The following is a 6,696-nucleotide window of genomic DNA, read 5'->3' as shown; positions in this document are numbered from 1 at the left end:
CTGAAAATGTACTGCATCAGAAATAATGCCCAGTGCAAATGCGATTATACACAGAGCTCCCTACTCAGATTAAATTGCACATTTTAGAAATCTTGCATTATTATTATTTGGTCCTTAATTTCACTTTTTTGTCTGACTTTTGAAATATATTGAACAGTCCAAGTTACACTCAATTTAATTCACTGTCTTCAATGACTTGACTAATACAGGGATTTTGGTTGTCCATCTTCAAACAGAGATTTCCAGTTCTTTTTAGCAAATTCCTGGAGCTATAAATGCTTTTCTTAATTTTCATACCTCCACAGTGCTTCTGTGAATTGATAGAATCACTCAGAAAGTAAAACTATTTTCGGGTGTCTCCCTGGTCAATAAGGAAAAATGTTCCTCTTGCAAAAGAAAACTGTTTCTCTTCTGCATGAGTCATGACGCTGCTTGTATGCACAGAGCAGAAGATTTCCAGCTTTTCAGGCCTCACTGGCATTCGGGGTAGGATTCAGCCAGCCAAGATTCACATGTGGAAACTAAATATGGTCATAGGGTTACACTCCCATTTTTTGCCCATTACTCAGGCTTCGGCATGGTGTATTTCAGTGCCTACTCCCTTTCTTCCTCTGTAGATCTCCCTCTGCAGTGATAGTTTACTCTGTGGATACAGCTGGTAAGATCTTAGCACCAGTTACAAATATGTAGCACCTTTCATCTGCTTGGAGTACTACATAAAGAGAACCTGTAGTAATCCTGAGAGGAAAGCTAAAAGCTGAACACCTTTATAAAACTTCAGGCTAGAGGGTGCAATCTTAAGTTTTACTTGAGCTTTCAGCTGTAATAATCACCACAGTTTTCATGGTAGAACTTGCCAAAAATAGACTAACAAGAGGGAAAGAACATGTTGTTTTTTTGAAAACAAAACAGCCCATGTATTTTCAGCAACAAGAAGTCAGAGAGACCTTTTTATAATTATACACAACATCAGAAGGGTTATGATGTCATGGAATTCAGAAAAATACATCCTAAGTTGTACCACATTTCACTATGGAGGTTAATCAGCATGACAATGCCAATTTTAGGTTCCACTAAGGATGTCCAGCCCCTGCTTGGGACTGGCCAACAAGTGTGGCTGTGGAGGCACAGTGAGCACAAGTTACTGGGGTCTCAGCTGTGCACTGCTCTGACCCGGAGACACAGCTCTCAGCAAAGCACTGGCTCCCTTCCCATCAGCTCTCCCAGGGGGCCTCATACCCACCCCACAGGTGCTTTACAGATTTGTGTGGGACTAGCAAGGGATTTGATCTTAGACTCTGGGCTCAGTTTTAACTTCCTTAAGAGCTCTATGTTCTCTTTTCATCTTCTGAGCTGTTCTGTGCTGCCTGGAGCCACAAACTGCAATACATCCACAATGGAGAGATGACGTCTGTGCAGGTCCCACTTTCCACCTTCAATATCCATTCAGAATTCACTACAGAATAGTAATAGCGACATGACCAAAGATTTCTATGAATTAGGCCAGTTTTCAGCAAAGCTTTTACATAGTGTCAAATTTATAAATTCTCCCACGAAATTATATGGGACCAGACTTGATTAAAATAGAATTATGGTCAGGCTGGATTACCATTTGGTCAGGAGATATTTTGTTACCTGATGAATTACACTTACCCTGTATAACCTCTATGTGACTTCATGGCTTGCTGCAATATTTCTGCTAGAAACAAAACCCAATTATGTTTTGCAATAGCTGTGGTGACCACATGGATTAGAACCATTGAACTAGGAGTATCTCATACAAATTTTTTCAGCCAAGCATTTTAAGTCACACTTATGCTTTTCTGCATTTTGTTGTGTTTAACTACAAAATAGTTACCAGTAGAAGAAATGAAAGATAAATTATTCTAATTTTAATTAGTTAAATAGAGCTTATTTCCACAAGAAATACTACACAGTAGAGAACCACAAAGTTTAAATTCATGTCTGGCTATGCAAAAAATTCCTGCATCTTATTTCTTTACCATGAGAACCAGCCTTTTGAAGAGACATAGGACAGACAGTGCTGCAGGGCAATATGGAAGTGCTTCTACTTCTCTCATGTGTACCAATATTTGTTCTGGAAACAGACAACTTCTTTTGTGAGAACTATTCCATTTCATGCCCCTTTCCAAGGTTATTGAACTGGCCTTAGAAATATTCAGACATGCCTTATGCCAAGTATTTGCACCTGTTACATTCTTTATGCAAAATTAAGTCACTGACTGTAAAGGTCCTAAGGGACTTATGTTCTGCCTCAGAAAATCATTTGGTGTTTATACATGTGAAATTTGACAGTCTGTGTCATGAAAATCAATCAGCATGACTGCTCATCTGGGCCTCAACTACCCACCTATCCTTGGTTGACCAATAAACTGGTGTTTCTATATTCATACAAGATAAAAGTATTATTTTTAAACAGATTTTCATAAATAACAGTGTTGGTTAACCCAGAACAGCTTAGTTTTGAGAAGCAATTTAAAACTTGCATTGGATGTGAGTCTTGGAGCCATGGCAAGTAGCACCATGTACTGAATAAACTGGATCTAATCCATCATTATTTGATCACATAACCATTACCTGATTTGAATTTAGAAAAATAGTCTCAGAACTCAACACAGAGCAATAGAATGGTTATCTGTTACTTTTTTAGCCACATATTATCTGGTTTCCTCAAAGAAATAAAGGCTGTTTGCTTCTACTTGGTGTTTGTAAATGGAGACAAAAAAGTTGCAAGCTCCACCTATGAGAAGCTTATGAAGTATTAAACAGGGAGAAGAACACAGTGCTTTTATTAGCCCTGTACTTGGCACTGGTGAGGCCACACCTCAAGTGTGCCTTCAGCTCTGAGCCCCTCGTCACAAGAAGGACATTGAGGTGCTGGAAAAGAAAGGCAACGGGGCTGGGGAAGGATCTAAAGAGAGAATCTAGAGGAATGGCTGAGGGAGCTGGGGTTGTTTATCTGGAGAAGAGAAGGCTCAGGGGAGACCTTACTGCTCCCTACAATCACCTGAAAGGAGGCTGTAGTCAGGTGGGATCGGCCTATTCTCCCAGGGAACCAGAGACAGGACAAGAGGAAATGGCCTCAGGCTGGGCCAGGGGAAGTTCAGGTTCAACATTAGGAGGAATTTCTTCACTGAAAGGGTGGTCAAGCATTGGAACAGTCTGCCCAGGGAAGTGGGTTCACCATCCCTAGAAGAGTTCAAGAAATGACTGAAAGTGGTACTTAGTGCTATGATTTGGTTGATATGGCGATGTGTGGTCAAAGGTCGGACTCGGTGATCCTTGAGGTCGTTTCCAGACTAATTGATTCTATAATTCTATTTGCATGAGCTTTCTGTCCAGAATCACCTACATAACTGCTGGAAGCTCATGCTGAAATGGAGGCAGACTAGAACAGAGATTAGAACAGAAGCGGAGCAAGGACTTTTTAAGACTCCTGCAAATTGCAGACCTCCTTCAAGATGGTGATGAGCAAATATGGAGGTAACTTTGGAGGGGAAGAAATACCTTGAGCTGAAGCTGCTGAACAGAGCAACATGGCTCTGTGAATTCTCTGTAAGTGTCGTGAAACAAGTGGGGTAAGGATGAGCATTCCTATCAGCCAACGACATGTCTGTGAGAATGAAGGAGTTCCCAGATTTTGGGGTGGTGTAACAGGTGAAGGTGATAGTGAAATAGGGAGAAGGGCTAGCTGGAATGACAAGAGTGACCACAAAATGGCAATAGCTGAAGGAAGAACCATGGTTGTGATGGCTGTGAAACTAAGTAAATGTTTAGTGCAAAGAAATAAAGATAGAGCCTTTAATTGTTGCTGATACAAATGTATGATTAATTTATCTTTGTTAATTGTGCCCAAGTTTGTTTTACTTTTTCTTGTATCTACACAGGCTTAGTGTTCTAAATGAGAAATTTTGCTTATCAAGAGAGTCAGGGTTCAGCATCCCTAAGCTGAGGATTCAGACTGAAGGCTTTTGCTATCACTAAGAGGAATCCCTCTACATTTTCCCTCTAGTTCTTGTTGCCATCAGCAACACAGTTTTTTTGAGTTTCAGTTCTCAATAATCCATAATGCAACAGGTCATTGACAATGAGGTTTGGTGTTATTGTTGTTTTGTTTTTTTTTTAATTAATATTGGCTGAGTAGCCACATAGTTTAATTGTAAATTTTTTAGTCTCTCAGCCAGGAAGGAGTAAACTGATACATGGAGAAGACCAAGTTCTTTTGAGAAGTCTGCAACAGAAAGGCTTTCCTCATTATACTGAAAAGCTGGCCAGTGCTAGCTTTAACCTCCCTCTGCTGTATACACTAAGACAACTCTGCAACCTAGAGAAGTAAATCTGTATTTTCAGTGGCCTCCTTCAAAGGATATTTGTTAGACACATACAAATGAATTTTTATAACTATGGAGATGATGCTTTAAAGACACTCAGGTTCAGACCAAAATCCTGCTAAAACATGACAAAAACTGTTCCAAATTTTTCATCTCTAAGCATCCTTATTTCATGGGTTTCTTTGGACTGTTTCAGAACAAAAGAAATGAAACTGGCAGAATTCTAGATGCTTCTAAATCTGGTTGAATCATTAATCATTGTCTAGCAGAGAGTAAGAACACCTGCTTTTGTTAAGACAGCTGAATTGACAAATGTCTGTACCATTTGAATGGGAGTATACACATCATGAAATAAGGAGATAAAATACTGTACAAGCCAGAATATTAAGTCAGGAGTTGGCAAAGTATGAACAAATGTCAAAGACACTTGTCTAAACCTTCAAGAACTCATATGGTCTATTCAGTTGCCAGCTCCTATTATTGGGATATTTACTGTCCTGCAAAGAATCTAGACTACAACAGAAGACTTCTGTCTCAGTGAGTAGTCTGGAAAGGCAGCAAATATTTATTACAGGAAACACACAGTAGGGATCGCCCATCAACACATTTGGATTGGGTTTAGAATTGCATGCAGAGGGTTTTCATACATGAGTCTGACTGCTGCTGAGAGCTCAGGGTCCCTAGCTGATCCCTTCTCAAGGATGGAAAGCAGCCACCAGGCCTGGCTCAGGTGGCTCCTGTTGCGGGAATCTGATCATACATACTGCATGCAAGATAAGTTCTGATCTTACTTATCAGTTCATTAAACATAAATCTACCTGGCCACAGCTATTGTGATTCCCCTTCAAGGCAACTCACACTTAAGTAGGAGTTTGCACATCCTAATGATACATTAATGCCTTGGTTATTGTTGCCTCTTGGTGCCTGCTACTGCACTGCTCATATTTGCTCTTCTGTATGGTTCTATTTAGAGCAAAAAGTTAGATGTAGGAACTGAAAAAAGGTATGAAAAGTCATCCCATTCCTTTTTTTCCTTTCAGAAATCTCCATCCATCCCTTTCAGATGGAAGTGTGTCTGCTGTGCACAGCTTTGCATCATTGAATGAATGTGAGAGGCAGATCTGAAATCTCTCATCCACTTGTTCTTTGTATAGAATATACCTGCTCCTTTTGATGAGATTATTATTTTTTTTTCCATAGCACCAACTAGCTCATTTCCCTGTCAGTTTTTTCACTTGGGATTTTCTGCCAATAGGGTTTCTGGCAACATGTACATCTGGGCAAGCTACATCTGGTACTTTGGTTGCTGGAGATCAGCAGACTGAATGTTTTGATGACTAATAGTCACAGATAAATGCCTATATTCTGTTAGTTGCCAGAAAGTTATGCAACTCTAGAGTCCTTCATCCTTTAAGGTTACTCTGAGCAAATCCACTGGTGTAAAGTATTTTCCAGCTCATAATAAATAGCCAGGAAAAGACTGCCAGCCCAGATGCACTGCAGGGGTACTCCACATCCTGGATAAGGGTTCAGAGATATAATCAACTGAGGAGGTCATGGTTATGACAGGCTTATATCTAAGTTAGTCTCTGGGCGCCAACAAAACTCTTGAGAGCTACTGTCAGTCTGCAGAAGGGCCTTCAGCCTAGATTGCTAGTGCATCAAGCTGGAAAACAGAATTACCTCTGAAGTAATAGAACTGAAGACCATCATGACTTTATTCTCCTTTGATAACCACTGATAACCACTTGATAGAAGGGAAAAACTGAAGATTTTAGATCAACAATGGTGTCACACAGCTCAGGCAGGGCCTTTAAGGTGACCTGACTCCTGTTGGAAGCCATCATACCACATCAGGTGTCTGTGGTTGGTTCCTGAAGAGCACACCATCAGTCCTATAAAAATTGGATTCATAGCAGTCAGCAAACTGAGAGGTGAGCAGCTTAAATTTACATCTGGGAGTGCAGTGAGAGGAGTTTAAATCTCCTATCTCAAGGAGTGAGATGTTAGAATACAAGCCTCAGAAAGATATAATTTCTCAGAACATATTAGGGATTCCTGAGAGCATTTATCATCTCCAGCTCCTACAGGAGAAGGTGCTCATTAATACCTCCCTGCATTATGTATGTATAACCTGAGCAGCCTTTCAGAGAGTTTTAATGACAATAATGGGCCAAGCAAATTCAGGTTCTCAAAACAAAAGCAAACCACCTACTAGAACTGAGCCTAGGCACTGTGGATTGTGTTTCAAATCAACACTAAAATGTGCTTTGACTGTGAGAGAAGGCACGGGCTTGTAATGAGTCTAATCACTGTCTTCCCACTTGTGTTGTCCTTAGAATCA

This window comes from Poecile atricapillus, chromosome Z (assembly GCF_030490865.1).
Source record: "Poecile atricapillus isolate bPoeAtr1 chromosome Z, bPoeAtr1.hap1, whole genome shotgun sequence".
Classification (NCBI taxonomy): Eukaryota; Metazoa; Chordata; class Aves; order Passeriformes; family Paridae; genus Poecile; species Poecile atricapillus.
This window is presented reverse-complemented; position numbering follows the sequence as displayed.